The sequence below is a fragment of the Oncorhynchus nerka genome, unplaced genomic scaffold (assembly GCF_034236695.1).
Source record: "Oncorhynchus nerka isolate Pitt River unplaced genomic scaffold, Oner_Uvic_2.0 unplaced_scaffold_1001, whole genome shotgun sequence".
Classification (NCBI taxonomy): Eukaryota; Metazoa; Chordata; class Actinopteri; order Salmoniformes; family Salmonidae; genus Oncorhynchus; species Oncorhynchus nerka.
In genome coordinates, this window is record NW_027040295.1 from 179,184 (window position 1) to 196,828 (window position 17,645).

Sequence of the window (17,645 nt, forward strand, 5' to 3'; positions counted from 1 at the left end):
GACTAGGGTGGGAGAGAGAGAGAGAGGGTAGACTAGGGTGGGAGAGAGAGAGAGGGTAGACTAGGGTGGGAGAGAGAGAGAGGGTAGACTAGGGTGGGAGAGAGAGAGAGAGGGTAGACTAGGGTGGGGAGAGAGAGAGAGGGTAGACTAGGGTGAGAGAGAGAGAGAGGGTAGACTAGGGTGGGAGAGAGAGAGAGAGGGTAGACTAGGGTGGGAGAGAGAGAGAGAGAGAGGGTAGACTAGGGTGAGAGAGAGAGGGTAGACTAGGGTGGGAGAGAGAGAGAGAGAGAGTAGACTAGGGTGAGAGAAGGGGTAGACTAGGGTGGGAGAGAGAGAGAGGGTAGATGAGACTCCCCTCTTCATTATCCACCTTCCCTGTTTCTTGTTCTGTTCCACCAGATGCATGTGATCATTTCCTTCTGTTGGAAGGGCTTAGTCTGGCTCCTCCACACAAAGTAACAGACAGAGACAGAAAACAGACAGGCGACTCGGCAGAGAGACAGACAGAGGGTAGACTAGGGGCAGAGCGACAGACAGACAGGTAGACTCGGCAGAGTGGGAGGAGAGACAGACAGGCGGGCAGAGCGACAGAGAGACAGGTAGACTAGGCAGAGCGACAGACAGACAGGGCGACTAGGGCAGAGCGACAGACAGACAGGTAGACTCGGCAGAGCGACAGACAGACAGGCGACTCGGCAGAGCAAGAGACAGACAGGGAGACTCGGCAGAGGCAGACAGACAGACAGGGCGACTAGGGTAGAGCAGAGCAACAGACAGACAGGCGAGGGTAGACTAGGGTGGGAGAGCAGAGCAACAGACTAGGGTGGGACAGACAGGCGACTCGGTAGAGCAGAGCAACAGACAGGCGACTAGGGTGGGGTAGAGCAGAGCAACAGACAGGTAGACTCGGTAGAGCAGAGCAACAGACAGGCGACTAGGTAGGCAGAGCAACAGACAGGTAGACTAGGGTAGAGTAACACAGACAGGTAGACTCGGTGGGAGAGCAACAGACAGACAGTAGACTAGGGGAGAGCAACAGACAGGGACTCGGCAGAGCAACAGACAGACAGTAGACTAGGGTGAGAGCAACAGACAGACAGGCGACTCGGCAGAGCAACAGACAGACAGGAGACTAGACCGGTAGTGTCAATTGATTCTTTATTTCTCCTGCAGCTGACAGTGAACCATGGGCCCATAGGGACACATCATAGGTACATCCTCCATCTAATGACATAGGAACCATCCCAACTAGAACCCTAGTTCCTTGACAGTGAACCATGGGCCCATAGGGACACATCATAGGTAGACATCCTCCATCTAATGACATAGGAACCATCCCAACTAGACACCCTAGTTAGACTAGGGTGGGAGAGAGAGGAGTAGACTAGGGTTGACAGTGAACCATGGGCCCATAGGGACACAGGGTCGTAGAGGGGTACATCCTCCATCTAATGACATAGGAACCATCCCAACTAGAACCCTAGTTCCTTGACAGTGAACCATGGGCCCATAGGGACACATCGTAGGTACATCCTCCATCTAATGACATAGGAACCAACCCAAATAGCAGACAGAGTTCCTTGACAGTGAACCATGGGCCCATAGGGACACATCGTAGAGTACATCCTCCATCTAATGACATAGGAACCATCCCAGACTAGCACCCTAGTTCCTTGACAGTGAACCATGGGCCCATAGGGACACATCGTAGGTACATCCTCCATCTAATGACATACAGAACCATCCCAACTAGAACCCTAGTTCCTTGACAGTGAACCATGGGCCCATAGGGACACAGACAGACAGGTACATCCTCCATCTAATGACATAGGAACCAGTGTCAATTGATTCTTTATTTCTCCTGCAGCTGACAGTGAACCATGGGCCCATAGGGACACATCATAGGTACATCCTCCATCTAATGACATAGGAACCATCCCAACTAGCACCCTAGTTCCTTGACAGTGAACCATGGGCCCATAGGGACACATCGTAGGTACATCCTCCATCTAATGACATAGGAACCATCCCAAATAGCACCCTAGTTCCTTGACAGTGAACTATTTCTGACCATGGGCCATATCACAGAGGATATAGCCGCTATAGGACTCTGGTCTAAAGTAGTGCACTTATATAGGGACTAGTGTGCCATTTGGTGACATTGGCTACTCAGCACATCCTTCAATGGTGACTTAGTGTTGTAGTGCCGAAGTCGTTTCAGAGACAAAACACCTGTTATTATTATTATTATTACATTTAAAAACACACACTGATGTGGAATGTGGTACATCCCGGGGGTCGTCAAGTTGACCTATGACCCTTCGTTTACATAAACAATCAGCGGTAATGTCAGCTCAGAGAGGGTGTGTGTGTGTAGGTGTGTGTGTGTGTAGTGTAGTGTGTGTGTGTGTGTGTGTGTGTGTGTGTAGTGTAGTGTGTGTGTGTGTGTGTGTGTGTGTGTGTGTAGTGTAGTGTGTGTGTGTGTAGTGTAGTGTAGTGTGTGTGTGTGTGTGTGTAGTGTAGTGTAGTGTAGTGTGTGTGTGTGTGTGTGTGTGTGTGTGTGTGTAGTCAGTGCTTTTTAATCAGATACTTCTTAGCGTGGTCAGACTGTTACTGGCCGCTTGGAGGAGGGGGTTGTCAGGGAAACGGGAGGGGGGGGGGTTGTCAGGGAAACGGGAGGGGGGGGTTGTTTAGCTGGTCCTTCACATGATCCTCAGCCCCTGGATGGATGCCTCCAGACTCTGAGGAGACAACAACACATTGGTCAATAACAGAGTCACCCAGTCTACTGACCTGATTCCATTCCAGTGAATATCATTAATTACATTCTACTTTAAGGATTGTTGTCCTCTGTCAATAACAGTCCCCCAGTCGACTGACTAAGTACTTTAAGGATTTCAGCTGGGGGCCATGTTGTCCTCTGTCCATAACAGTCTACTGACTAAGTCTGGTCTTCAGCTGGGGGCCATGTTGTCCTCTGTCCATAACAGTCTACTGACTAAGTCTGGTCTTCAGCTGGGGGCCATGTTTCTACTTCCGGGTTGGAGCGAGCGGTCGCATCCGGTCGCATCCGAGCGCTTCGGTCCGCAGGTAGTATAACTTTTCATTACATTTCATTATAGTACAATGGTTTGATTTGTCTAATCTTAGCAATTTCTTCTTAGCTAGCCGTCTTTGTATCAAAGATAATTGCGTAATTATCGTATTTCGTCGTCCTAACGTAGTCTACACTGCTATCTGCCCAGCAGCTAGCCAGCTAGCCAGCTAGCAAACGTCCACAGTCTTCCGAATAGCAGCACTGTAAAAACTATTACACTCAACTGAACGACTTGATTAGTGTAGTGTTAGCTAGCTACATAGTTGTCTTTGCTGTCTTCGTATCCAAGATAATTGTGTAGTTTAGAGTGTGTAGTCTTAGAGTGATTATCTTAATTTACCGAGGTTAGCTAGCCAGCTATTTGTCGTCCTTAACGTAGGAGACACTGCTAGCTAGCCAACAGCTAGCCAACGTCTACCGAATAGAACTTCCTCACTCAACAACCCGGTCGCTTTCCGCTTCGCTCCACAGGTAGTATCACATTTTCATTTCATTTCATTACAGTACAACGGTTTGATTTGTTTGATCGTAGCTAGCTACATAGCTAGCTACATAGCCGTCTTTGTATCAAAGATAATTGTGTAGTCTAGAGCGATTTTCTAGGTTAGCTAGCCAGCTATTGTCGTTCTTTTAACGCAACGTAACGTAATCAACACTGCTAGCTAGCCAGCTAGCCCCCGAATAGCAGCACTGTAGAAACTATCACACTCAACGGAACGACTTGATTAGTGTAGTGCCAACAACGCAGCCACTGCCAGCTAGCCTACAGAGTCAACAACGCAGCCACTGCCAGCTAGCCTACTTCAGCAGTACTGTATCATTTTAATCATTTTAGTCAATAAGATTCTTGCTACGTAAGCTTAACTTTCTGAACATTCGAGACGTGTAGTCCACTTGTCATTCCAATCTCCTTTGCATTAGCGTAGCCTCTTCTGTAGCCTGTCAACTATGTGTCTGTCTATCCCTGTTCTCTCCTCTCTGCACAGACCATACAAACGCTCCACACCGCGTGGCCGCGGCCACCCTAATCTGGTGGTCCCAGCGCGCACGACCCACGTGGAGTTCCAGGTCTCCGGTAGCCTCTGGAACTGCCGATCTGCGGCCAACAAGGCAGAGTTCATCTCAGCCTATGCCTCCCTCCAGTCCCTCGACTTCTTGGCACTGACGGAAACATGGATCACCACAGATAACACTGCTACCCCTACTGCTCTCTCTTCGTCCGCCCACGTGTTCTCGCACACCCCGAGAGCTTCTGGTCAGCGGGGTGGTGGCACCGGGATCCTCATCTCTCCCAAGTGGTCATTCTCTCTTTCTCCCCTTACCCATCTGTCTATCGCCTCCTTTGAATTCCATGCTGTCACAGTTACCAGCCCTTTCAAGCTTAACATCCTTATCATTTATCGCCCTCCAGGTTCCCTCTGAGAGTTCATCAGCTTGATGCCTTGATAAGCTCCTTTCCTGAGGACGGCTCACCTCTCACAGTTCTGGGCGACTTTAACCTCCCCACGTCTACCTTTGACTCATTCCTCTCTGCCTCCTTCTTTCCACTCCTCTCCTCTTTTGACCTCTCCCTCTCACCTCACCCCCCTACTCACAAGGCAGGCAATACGCTCGACCTCATCTTTACTAGATGCTGTTCTTCCACTAACCTCACTGCAACTCCCCTCCAAGTCTCCGACCACTACCTTGTATCCTTTTCCCTCTCGCTCTCATCCAACACTTCCCACACTGCCCCTACTCGGATGGTATCGCGCCGTCCCAACCTTCGCTCTCTCTCTCCCCGCTACTCTCTCCTCTTCCATCCTATCATCTCTTCCCTCTGCTCAAACCTTCTCCAACCTATCTCCTGATTCTGCCTCCTCAACCCTCCTCTCCTCCCTTTCTGCATCCTTTGACTCTCTATGTCCCCTATCCTCCAGGCCGGCTCGGTCCTCCCTCCCGCTCCGTGGCTCGACGACTCATTGCGAGCTCACAGAACAGGGCTCCGGGCAGCCGAGCGGAAATGGAGGAAAACTCGCCTCCCTGCGGACCTGGCATCCTTTCACTCCCTCCTCTCTACATTTTCCTCTTCTGTCTCTGCTGCTAAAGCCACTTTCCACCACTCTAAATTCCAAGCATCTGCCTCTAACCCTAGGAAGCTCTTTGCCACCTTCTCCTCCCTCCTGAATCCTCCTCCCCCTCTGCAGATGACTTCGTCAACCATTTTGAAAAGAAGGTCGACGACATCCGATCCTCGTTTGCTAAGTCAAACGACACCGCTGGTTCTGCTCACACTGCCCTACCCTGTGCTCTGACCTCTTTCTCCCCTCTCTCTCCAGATGAAATCTCGCGTCTTGTGACGGCCGGCCGCCCAACAACCTGCCCGCTTGACCCTATCCCCTCCTCTCTTCTCCAGACCATTTCCGGAGACCTTCTCCCTTACCTCACCTCACCTCGCTCATCAACTCATCCCTGACCGCTGGCTACGTTCCTTCCGTCTTCAAGAGAGCGAGAGTTGCACCCCTTCTGAAAAAACCTACACTCGATCCCTCCGATGTCAACAACTACAGACCAGTATCCCTTCTTTCTTTTCTCTCCAAAACTCTTGAACGTGCCGTCCTTGGCCAGCTCTGCTATCTCTCCAGAATGACCTTCTTGATCCAAATCAGTCAGGTTTCAAGACTAGTCATTCAACTGAGACTGCTCTTCTCTGTATCACGGAGGCGCTCCGCACTGCTAAAGCTAACTCTCTCTCCTCTGCTCTCATCCTTCTAGACCTATCGGCTGCCTTCGATACTGTGAACCATCAGATCCTCCTCTCCACCCTCTCCGAGTTGGGCATCTCCGGCGCGGCCCACGCTTGGATTGCGTCCTACCTGACAGGTCGCTCCTACCAGGTGGCGTGGCGAGAATCTGTCTCCTCACCACGCGCTCTCACCACTGGTGTCCCCCAGGGCTCTGTTCTAGGCCCTCTCCTATTCTCGCTATACACCAAGTCACTTGGCTCTGTCATAACCTCACATGGTCTCTCCTATCATTGCTATGCAGACGACACACAATTAATCTTCTCCTTTCCCCTTCTGATGACCAGGTGGCGAATCGCATCTCTGCATGTCTGGCAGACATATCAGTGTGGATGACGGATCACCACCTCAAGCTGAACCTCGGCAAGACGGAGCTGCTCTTCCTCCCGGGAAGGACTGCCCGTTCCATGATCTCGCCATCACGGTTGACAACTCCATTGTGTCCTCCTCCCAGAGCGCTAAGAACCTTGGCGTGATCCTGGACAACACCCTGTCGTTCTCAACTAACATCAAGGCGGTGGCCCGTTCCTGTAGGTTCATGCTCTACAACATCCGCAGAGTACGACCCTGCCTCACACAGGAAGCGGCGCAGGTCCTAATCCAGGCACTTGTCATCTCCCGTCTGGATTACTGCAACTCGCTGTTGGCTGGGCTCCCTGCCTGTGCCATTAAACCCCTACAACTCATCCAGAACGCCGCAGCCCGTCTGGTGTTCAACCTTCCCAAGTTCTCTCACGTCACCCCGCTCCTCCGCTCTCTCCACTGGCTTCCAGTTGAAGCTCGCATCCGCTACAAGACCATGGTGCTTGCCTACGGAGCTGTGAGGGGAACGGCACCTCAGTACCTCCAGGCTCTGATCAGGCCCTACACCCAAACAAGGGCACTGCGTTCATCCACCTCTGGCCTGCTCGCCTCCCTACCACTGAGGAAGTACAGTTCCCGCGCAGCCCAGTCAAAACTGTTCGCTGCTCTGGCCCCCCAATGGTGGAACAAACTCCCTCACGACGCCAGGACAGCGGAGTCAATCACCACCTTCCGGAGACACCTGAAACCCCACCTCTTTAAGGAATACCTAGAATAGGATAAAGTAATCCTTCTCACCCCCCCCTTAAAAGATTTAGATGCACTATTGTAAAGTGGCTGTTCCACTGGATGTCTTAAGGTGAACGCACCAATTTGTAAGTCGCTCTGGATAAGAGCGTCTGCTAAATGACTTAAATGTAAATGTAATGTTGTCCTCTGTCCATAACAGTCTACTGACTAAGTCTGGTCTTCAGCTGGGGGCCATGTTGTCCTCTGTCCATAACAGTCTACTGACTAAGTCTGGTCTTCAGCTGGGGGCCATGTTGTCCTCTGTCCATAACAGTCTACTGACTAAGTCTGGTCTTCAGCTGGGGGCCATGTTGTCCTCTGTCCATAAGTCTACTGACTAAGTCTGGTCTTCAGCTGGGGGACATGTCCTCTGTCCATAACAGTCTGACTAAGTCTGGTCTTCAGCTGGGGGCCATGTTGTCCTCTGTCCATAACAGTCTACTGACTAAGTCTGGTCTTCAGCTGGGGGCCATGTTGTCCTCTGTCCATAACAGTCTACTGACTAAGTCTGGTCTTCAGCTGGGGGCCATGTTGTCCTCTGTCCATAACAGTCTACTGACTAAGTCTGGTCTTCAGCTGGGGGCCATGTTGTCCTCTGTCCATAATAATGTGTGTGTGTGTGTGTGTCTCTCATAGATAGAGACCTGTGTGTGTCTGTTACCTTGAAGTCCCAGATGGTCATGGCTCCATCGATGCCCTCATAGTGCAGAATATAACAGGGTCAGACAGTCCCGCTGGTCTCCCTCATAGATAGAGACCTGACTGGAGAGACAATAGAACAGGGTCAGACAGTCCCGCTGGTCTCCCTCATAGATAGAGACCTGACTGGAGGAGAGACAATATAACAGGGTCAGACAGTCCCTCAGGTCTCCCTCATAGACTAGAGACAATATAACAGGGTCAGACAGTCCCGCTGGTCTCCCTCATAGATAGAGACTTGACTGGTGGAGAGACGATATAACAGGGTCAGACAGTCCCGCTGGTCTCCCTCATAGACAATATAACAGGGTCAGACAGTCCCGCTGGTCTCCCTCATAGATAGAGACTTGACTGGAGAGACAATACAACAGGGTCAGACAGTCCCGCTGGTCTCCCTCATAGACAATAGAACAGGGTCAGACAGTCCCGCTGGTCTCCCTCAGAGATAAACACTACAGTTGAGGCCAAAAGTTGAGAATGACAAATATTAATTTTCACAAAGTCTGCTGCCTCAGTTTGTATGACGGCAATTTGCATAAACTCCAGAATGTTATGAAGAGTGATCAGATGAATTGCAATTAATTGCAAAGTCCCTCTTTGACATGCAAATGAACTGAATCCCCCCCAAAAAACATTTCCACCTCATTTCAGCCCTGCCACAAAAGGACCAGCTGACATCATGTCAGTGATTCTCTCGTTAACACAGGTGTGAGTGTTGACGAGGACAAGGCTGGAGATCACTCTGTCATGCTGATTGAGTTCGAATAACAGACTGGAAGCCTCAATAGGAGGGTGGTCATTGTTCTTCCTCTGTCAACCATGGTTACCTGCAAGGAAACACGTCATCATTGTCCCCCGTCATCATTGCTTTGCACAAAAAGCGCTACACAGGCCAGGATATTGCTGCCAGTTTGATTGCACCTAAATCAACCATTAATCGGATCATCAAGAACTTCAAGGAGAGTGGTTCAATTGTTGTGAAGAAGGCTTCAGGGCGCCCAAGAAAGCCCAGCAAGCGCCAGGACCGTCTCCTAAAGTGGATTCAGCTGCGGGATCGGTGCCCCACCAGTACAGAGCTTGCTCAGGAGTGTCAGCAGGCAGGTGTGAGTGCATCTGCAAATGCACGCACAATGAGGCAACGACTTTTGGAGGATGGCCTGGTGTCAAGAAGGGCAGCAAAGAAGCCACTTCTCTCAAGGAAAAACATCAGGGAGACTGATATTCTGCAAAAGGTACAGGGATTGGACTGCTGAGGACTGGGGTAACGTCATGTTCTCTGATGAATCCCCTTTCCGGTTGTTTGGGGAATCCGGATAAAAGCTTGTCCGGAGAAGACAAGGTGAGCGCTACCATCAGTCCTGTGTCATGCCAACAGTAAAGCATCCTGAGACCATTCAAGTGTGGGGTTGCTTCTCAGCCAAGAACACAGCCATGAATAAAGAAGTACCAACACATCCTGGGCTCCAGGAACAGTTTCAACGCCTTCTCCAGCATGATCTCCAGGGCTAAGTGTCGGGGAACAAAACATCAATATTTTGGGTCCATGAATCTGTCCATTGAGAACTTGTGGTCAATCCTGAGGTAGACAAACTCCAAACATTGACTATCAAGAATGGGCTGCCATTAGTCAGGATGTGTGTGTGTGTGTGTGTCCCATCAACTCATGTAATTGATGGAGTTCTGGTGCAGTGTGTGTGTGTGTGTGTAAAATGTGATGGAGTTCTGGTGCAGTGTCTGTGTGTGTGTGTGTGTGTATCCTACGTGATGGAGTTCTGGTGCAGTGTGTGTGTATCCTACGTGATGGAGTTCTGGTGCAGTGTCTCCAGGGCTGGTGTGTGTGTGTGTGTGTGTGTATCCTACGTGATGGAGTTCTGGTGCAGTGTGTGTGTGTGTGTGTGTGTGTGTAACGTGATGGAGTTCTGTATCCTACATTGATGGGTTCTGGTGCAGTGTGTGTGTGTGTGTGTATCCTACGTGATGGAGTTCTGGTGCAGTGTGTGTGTGTGTGTGTATCCTACGTGATGGAGTTCTGGTGCAGTGTGTGTGTGTGTGTGTGTGTGTGTATCCTACGTGATGGAGTTCTGGTGCAGTGTGTGTGTGTGTGTGTGTGTGTCCTACGTGATGGAGTTCTGGTGCAGTGTCTCCAGGGCTGTGTTACGGTCCTCTGTAGTCGCTCTCTTGTCCATGTTTCTGAAACGCTCCATAGCAGAGATGTTTCTAGTGATGGAGGCTTTAGGAAGGTCCAGCTTGGAGACAAACGTCAGGGACCCTCCGTCATCACAACGGAACAGCATGGGACAACAGTCATGACCCTGAGGAGAGACAGACGGAGAGAGAGACAGACGTCAGGGACCCCCCGTCATCACAACGGAACAGCATGGGACAACAGTCATGACCCTGAGGAGAGAGACGGAGAGAGACAGACGGAGAGAGAGACAGACGTCAGGGACCCTCCCTCCGTCATCACAACGGAACAGCATGGGACAACAGTCATGACCCTGAGGAGAGAGACGGAGAGAGAGACAGACGGAGAGAGAGACAGACGTCAGGGACCCTCCGTCATCACAACGGAACAGCATGGGACAACAGTCATGACCCTGAGGAGAGACAGACGGAGAGAGAGACAGACGGAGAGAGAGAGAGAGAGAGAGAGAGAGAGAGAGAGAGAGAGGGAGACGGAGAGAGAGAGACGGAGAGAGAGGGAGACGGAGAGAGGGAGGGGGAGACGGAGGGAGGGGGAGACGGAGAAACGGAGAGACGGAGAAAGAGGGAGAGACGGAGAAAGAGGGAGAGACTGAGAAAGAGACGGAGAAAGAGACGGAGAAAGAGACGGAGAAAGAGACGGAGAAAGAGACGGAGAAAGAGAGAGAGACGGAGAGAGAGAGAGAGACGGAGAGAGAGGGAGACGGAGAGAGAGAGGAGACGGAGAGAGAGGGAGAGCGGAGAGAGAGGGAAACGAGAGAGAGAGGAGACGGAGAGAGGGAGACGGAGAGAGAGGGAGACGGAGAGAGAGGGAGACGGAGAGAGAGGGAGACGAGAAAGAGAGAGACGGAGAAAGAGAGAGAGACGGAGAAAGAGAGAGAGACGGAGAAAGAGAGAGAGACGGAGAGACTTACCGCTGCCACCACGCTGTTCTCAGAGATGAAGAGAACACTGAGCAGAGGGAGGAACTCAGTCTTCAACTGAGACGGACTGAAACACACACACACACACACACACACACACACACACACACACACACACACACACACACACACACCATTGAAAAGAATGACCGAGTTCCACCACAGTCTGAATACACAGAATACAATACACCCCCCCCCCCCAGAGACTCACGTGGATCCCTTGGTACCGTCCACCACAGTAACATAAACCCCCCCAGAGAGACTCACGTGGATCCCTTGGTACCGTCCACCACAGTAACATAAACCCCCCAGAGAGACTCACGTGGATCCCTTGGTACCGTCCACCACAGTAACATAAACCCCCCAGAGAGACTCACGTGGATCCCTTGGTACCGTCCACCACAGTAACATAAACCCCCCAGAGAGACTCACGTGGATCCCTTGGTACCGTCCACCACAGTAACATAAACCCCCCAGAGAGACTCACGTGGATCCCTTGGTACCATCCACCACAGTAACATAAACCCCCCAGAGAGACTCACGTGGATCCCTTGGTACCGTCCACCACAGTAACATAAACCCCCCCCCCAGAGAGACTCACGTGGATCCCTTGGTACCGTCCACCACAGTAACATAAACCCCCCAGAGAGACTCACGTGGATCCCTTGGTACCGTCCACCACAGTAACATAAACCCCCCAGAGAGACTCACGTGGATCCCTTGGTACCGTCCACCACAGTAACATAAACCCCCAGAGACTCACGTGGATCCCTTGGTACCGTCCACCACAGTAACATAAACCCCCAGAGAGACTCACGTGGATCCCTTGGTACCGTCCACCACAGTAACATAAACCCCCCCCAGAGAGACTCACGTGGATCCCTTGGTACCATCCACCACAGTAACAGTGGAGTCCCCCCCCCCCCCCAGAGAGACTCACGTGGATCCCTTGGTACCGTCCACCACAGTAACATAACCCCCCCCAGAGAGACTCACGTGGATCCCTTGGTACCATCCACCACAGTAACATAACCCCCCAGAGAGACTCACGTGGATCCCTTGGTACCGTCCACCACAGTAACAGTGGAGTCGTGTGAGACCCAGGCCAGTCTGTTACCAGACGAGGAGAAGGACACAGAGTGGACCCATCCTCCTCCCCCGGCACCACCAAACTCAGCCAGCACCGCCCCAAACGGCATCTTGGACCCCCAAGGGGTGGGGCCGGGCTTCTCCTCCACCTCCTTGATGTAGGCCGAGAACACCCTGGGGAGAGAGAGAGGGGGTAATATATTATAACTATTCATCAGGGGGCCGTACGTATCAATACCTACTGATCAGGGGGCCGTACGTATCAATACCTACTGATCAGGGGGCCGTACGTATCAATACCTACTGACCAGGGGGCCGTACGTATCAATACCTACTGACCAGGGGGCCGTACGTATCAATACCTACTGACCAGGGGGCCGTACGTATCAATACCTACTGACCAGGGGGCCGTACGTATCAATACCTACTGATCAGGGGGCCGTACGTATCAATACCTACTGATCAGGGGGCCGTACGTATCAATACCTACTGATCAGGGGGCGTACGTATCAATACCTACTGATCAGGGGTCTACTGAGAGACGCTGTGTGAATATAGACCCTGATCCTAGATTCAACACTCCTACTGAGAGACCCAGGTATCTAATGTATAAAGACTACTGATGAGGCTGAAACATGGTTTCTCTCTCTACTGAGGAGGCTGAAACATGGTCTCTGACGGTCTCTCTCTCTCTACTGATGAGGCTGAAACATGGTCTCTGACGGTCTCTCTCTCTCTACTGATGAGGCTGAAACATGGTCTCTGACGGTCTGTCTCTCTCTCTACTGATGAGGCTGAAACATGGTCTCTGCTCTCTCTCTCTACTGATGAGGCTGAAACATGGTCTCTCTCTCTACTGATGAGGCTGAAACATGGTCTCTGACGGTCTCTCTCTCTACTGATGAGGCTGAAACATGGTCTCTGACGGTCTGTCTCTCTACTGATGAGGCTGAAACATGGTCTCTGACGGTCTCTCTCTACTGATGAGGCTGAAACATGGTCTCTGACGGTCTCTCTACTGATGAGGCTGAAACATGGTCTCTGACAGTCTCTCTCTCTACTGATGAGGCTGAAACATGGTCTCTGACGGTCTCTCTACTGGGGAGGCTGAAACATGGTCTCTCTCTCTCTACTGATGAGGCTGAAACATGGTCTCTGACGGTCTCTCTCTCTCTCTCTACTGATGAGGCTGAAACATGGTCTCTCTCTACTGATGAGGCTGAAACATGGTCTCTGACGGTCTCTCTCTCTACTGATGAGGCTGAAACATGGTCTCTCTCTCTACTGATGAGGCTGAAACATGGTCTCTGACGGTCTCTCTCTACTGGGGAGGCTGAAACATGGTCTCTCTCTCTACTGATGAGGCTGAAACATGGTCTCTGACGGTCTCTCTCTCTACTGATGAGGCTGAAACATGGTCTCTGACAGTCTCTCTCTCTACTGATGAGGCTGAAACATGGTCTCTCTCTCTACTGATGAGGCTGTAACATGGTCTCTGACGGTCTCTCTCTACTGATGAGGCTGAAACATGGTCTCTGACGGTCTCTCTCTACTGGGGAGGCTGAAACATGGTCTCTCTCTCTACTGATGAGGCTGAAACATGGTCTCTGACGGTCTCTCCTCTACTGGGGAGGCTGAAACATGGTCTCTCTCTCTACTGATGAGGCTGAAACATGGTCTCTGACAGTCTCTCTCTCTACTGATGAGGCTGAAACATGGTCTCTGACAGTCTATCTCTCTACCTGCATTTGAAGTCACAGGATCCAGCCGCCAGCAGCACGTTGTTAGGATGCCAGTCCAGACTGAGCCCTCACCAGTCGTTATCAGATCGGCTTCTTGATATGACTTAGTCAGTCCCACCTGTCCTCACCACACAGTAACAGACTGATATGAGTCAGTCCACACATTCAAAGAGTACAAAACTGATATTCAGTCCTGTCTAGTCCTCCCGTTATCAACTGATATGTCAGTCCCTCCTGTCTAGTCCTCACCAGTCGTTATCAGACTGATGAGTCAGTCCTGTCTAGTCCTCACCAGTCGTTATCAGACTGATATGAGTCAGTCCTGTCTAGTCCTCACCAGTCGTTATCAGACTGATATGAGTCAGTCCTGTCTAGTCCTCACCAGTCGTTATCAGACTGATATGAGTCAGTCCTGTCTAGTCCTCACCAGTCGTTATCAGACTGATATGAGCCAGTCCTGTCTAGTCCTCACCAGTCGTTATCAGACTGATATGAGTCAGTCCTGTCTAGTCCTCACCAGTCGTTATCAGACTCGAAGTAACAGACTGATATGAGTCTGGCTCCGCTGCCCACAGCGAACTTGTTCTCCAGAGGAGACCACTTGACGAAGGTCGCAGCTCGGTTGATTCTCAGGATGACCAGCGTGGGCTTCCAGACGCCGTCCTTCAGGGACCAGACGTAGGCGTTACGATCCGCCCCACACGTCACGATACGGTCGGACTTAGGAGCCCAGTCGATACCTGGAGAGGGAGGGGGGGGTCAATGTAAACCTCTGAAAAACATCATCATCAATGTCCAGACGTTGTTTAAAAAAAATGTGTTTTAATCTATTCCTGTGATGTCATTTCCTGTGCCTAGTCTACCTGTGATGTGTCCATTGTGCTCCTTCAGCTCATGACTCTTCACCCACTGGTTACCGCTCTTCTGATAGATGTGAACCTCATGGTTGTTGGGACTGATGGCGATCTCTACAGGGAGAGAAGAAGAAGAGGAGGAAGGGGAAGAAGAAGAGGAGGAAGAGGAAGAAGAAGAGGAAGAAGAGGAAGAAGAAGAGGAGGAAGAGGAAGAAGAAGAGGAGGAAGAAGAGGAGGAGGAAGAAGAAGAAGAAGGAGAGGAGGAAGGGGAAGAGGAAGAAGAGGAGGAGGAAGGGGAAGAGGAAGAAGAGGAGGAAGAAGAGGAAGAAGGAGAGGAAGAAGAAGAGGAAGAAGAGGAGGAGGAAGGGGAAGAAGAGGAGGAAGAAGAGGAGGAAGAGGAGAGGAAGAAGAGGAAGAAGAGGAGGAAGAAGGAGAGGAAGAAGGCCAGATCACAGAATGGATAAACAATTAGATGAACTGTGTTTCGATACGTTTTGACGTTGTATTCAGTGTTTATGTATATTATATCAGTATATTTAAAGTAATAATAATATATTATTAATATATAATAAAGTAATAATTAAAGTGATTTTCTATATAATAAAGCATTGGTCCGTACGGGTTCTGTCCCGGTTCCAGGCGTGACAGGTGATGGGCTCAAGCAGAAACTGGTGCAGTGACATGTTGATGGGAGTTGGGTGGTCAGTCTCACTGGTCACCGGCTACACAGACAGAGAGAGAGACAGAGACAGACAGAGAGAGAGACAGAGAGAGAGACAGAGACAGAGAGACAGAGAGACAGAGACAGAGAGACAGAGAGAGAAGACAGAGACAGAGAGAGAGAGACAGAGACAGAGACACAGAGACAGAGAGACAGAGAGAGAGACAGAGACAGAGAGACAGAGACAGAGAGAGAGACAGAGACAGAGACAGAGAGAGACAGAGACAGAGAGACAGAGAGAGAGAGAGACAGACAGAGAGAGAGAGACAGACAGAGAGAGAGACAGACAGAGACAGAGAGAGAGAGAGAGAGAGAGAGACAGAGAGACAAAGAGAGAGAGACAAAGAGAGAGAGACAAAGAAAACCCCCATAGAAATTCAACAACATGACTCAGCTCGTTATTAACCTGAATCAATTCGGTGAGCTGCTAGTAAATGCTACCTGTTTGGTAGAATAATATGTATCTTACATTTCACAAAACTGTTAGACGTGAATGAGCAAGTGTTTTATACAATATAACAGGACATACTCGTGAAATTAAAGATGAGTTAGTTCTGTATTTAGGAGCAAGGTGTGATAGACAGTTTTATAGACAATCCCACCCAGTAATGTTCCCTAAATAACTCCTCCAAATTTTGCATGTAACATTACGATACCTAAACCAGTTAGCAACACAATATATTATCTAGTCATTTATTTATACTTCGATGTACATAAGAAAAAATAATAAATCAACAAGATTACGAACGATAAAAATTTGCTACGAAAATAATTTCATCTCGCCGTATAAAAACGAGGCCTCTCTCTTGAACCAAAGCCCCAAACTTTCCTACGAGCCTTTCCCCGCTTCCCCGTTTCCACAGTCCCCCGCATGCTGACTGTTATCTTACCTTGGTTTTAACAGAGCTTCTGGCTCGTCCTCTTGTTATTATTATTCGGAAACGATATATTTACTGATAACGGGAGACAGCGGACTTGAATTCGCGGACTCTGGGCAGTCGACACGAATCCGTCCAGGGTTGTCGGGAGCGGAACCGGGAAGCTTCCAGCTACATTCAGACGAAACCCGGAGACAGAAGAATATTTTTTTTGTTGAAGGCTGCCCCTAGCGGCTAATGAACCTAGTCTAGGAGATTTTATTGTACCTTTATTTATTAACAAGACAAGTCCGTTCAGAACAAATTCTTAGTAACAATGACGCCTACGCCGTCCTATGGGACTCTCAATCACGGCCGGTTGTGATACAGCCTGGAGTCGAACCAGGGTCTGTAGTTCCTCAGACCGCTGTGATACAGCCTGGAATCGAACCAGGGTCTGTAGTTCCTCAGACCGCTGTGATACAGCCTGGAGTTGAACCAGGGTCTGTAGTTCCTCAGACCGCTGTGATACAGCCTGGAATGGATCTAGGGTCTGTAGTGACTCCTCTAGCACTGAGATGCAGTGCCTTAGACCGCTGTGATACAGCCTGGAATCGAACCAGGGGCTGTAGTTCCTCAGACCGCTGTGATACAGCCTGGAATGGATCTAGGGTCTGTAGTGACTCCTCTAGCACTGAGATGCAGTGCCTTAGACCGCTGTGATACAGCCTGGAATCGAACCAGGGTCTGTAGTTCCTCAGACCACTGTGATACAGCCTGGAATGGATCTAGGGTCTGTAGTGACTCCTCTAGCACTGAGATGCAGTGCCTTAGACTGCTGTGATACAGCCTGGAATCGAACCAGGGTCTGTAGTTCCTCAGACCACTGTGATACAGCCTGGAATGGATCTAGGGTCTGACTCCTCTAGCACTGAGAAGCAGTGCCTTAGACAACTGTGATACAGCCTGGAATCGAACCAGGGTCTGTAGTTCCTCAGACCACTGTGATACAGCCTGGAATGGATCTAGGGTCTGTAGTGACTCCTCTAGCACTGGGATGCAGTGCCTTAGACTGCTGTGATACAGCCTGGAATCGAACCAGGGTCTGTAGTTCCTCAGACCGCTGTGATACAGCCTGGAATGGATCTAGGGTCTGTAGTGACTCCTCTAGCACTGAGATGCAGAGCCTTAGATCAAGGGTCTGTAGTTCCTCAGACCACTGTGATACAGCCTGGAATGGATCTAGGGTCCAGGGCACTGAGATGCAGTGCCTTAGACCGCTGTGATACAGCCTGGAATCGAACCAGGGTCTGTAGTTCCTCAGACCGCTGTGATACAGCCTGGAATGGATCTAGGGTCTGTAGTGACTCCTCTATCACTGAGAAGCAGTGCCTTAGAGTGATACCCTGGAATCGAACCAGGGTCTGTAGTTCCTCAGACCGCTGTGATACAGCCTGGAATGGATCTAGGGTCTGTAGTGACTCCTCTAGCACTGAGATGCAGTGCCTGACCGTTCCTGTGATACAGCCTGGAATCGAACCAGGGTCTGTAGTTCCTCAGACCACTGTGATACAGCCTGGAATGGA

General features: G+C 50.4%; 1 pseudogene; it reads right to left on the reverse strand.

Moving 5' to 3' along the window:
• Positions 1-2,684: 2,684 nt before the first annotated feature.
• LOC135570278 (actin-related protein 2/3 complex subunit 1A-like) lies at positions 2,685-16,289 on the reverse strand (annotated as a pseudogene).
• Between the last annotated feature and the right edge of the window lie 1,356 nt (positions 16,290-17,645).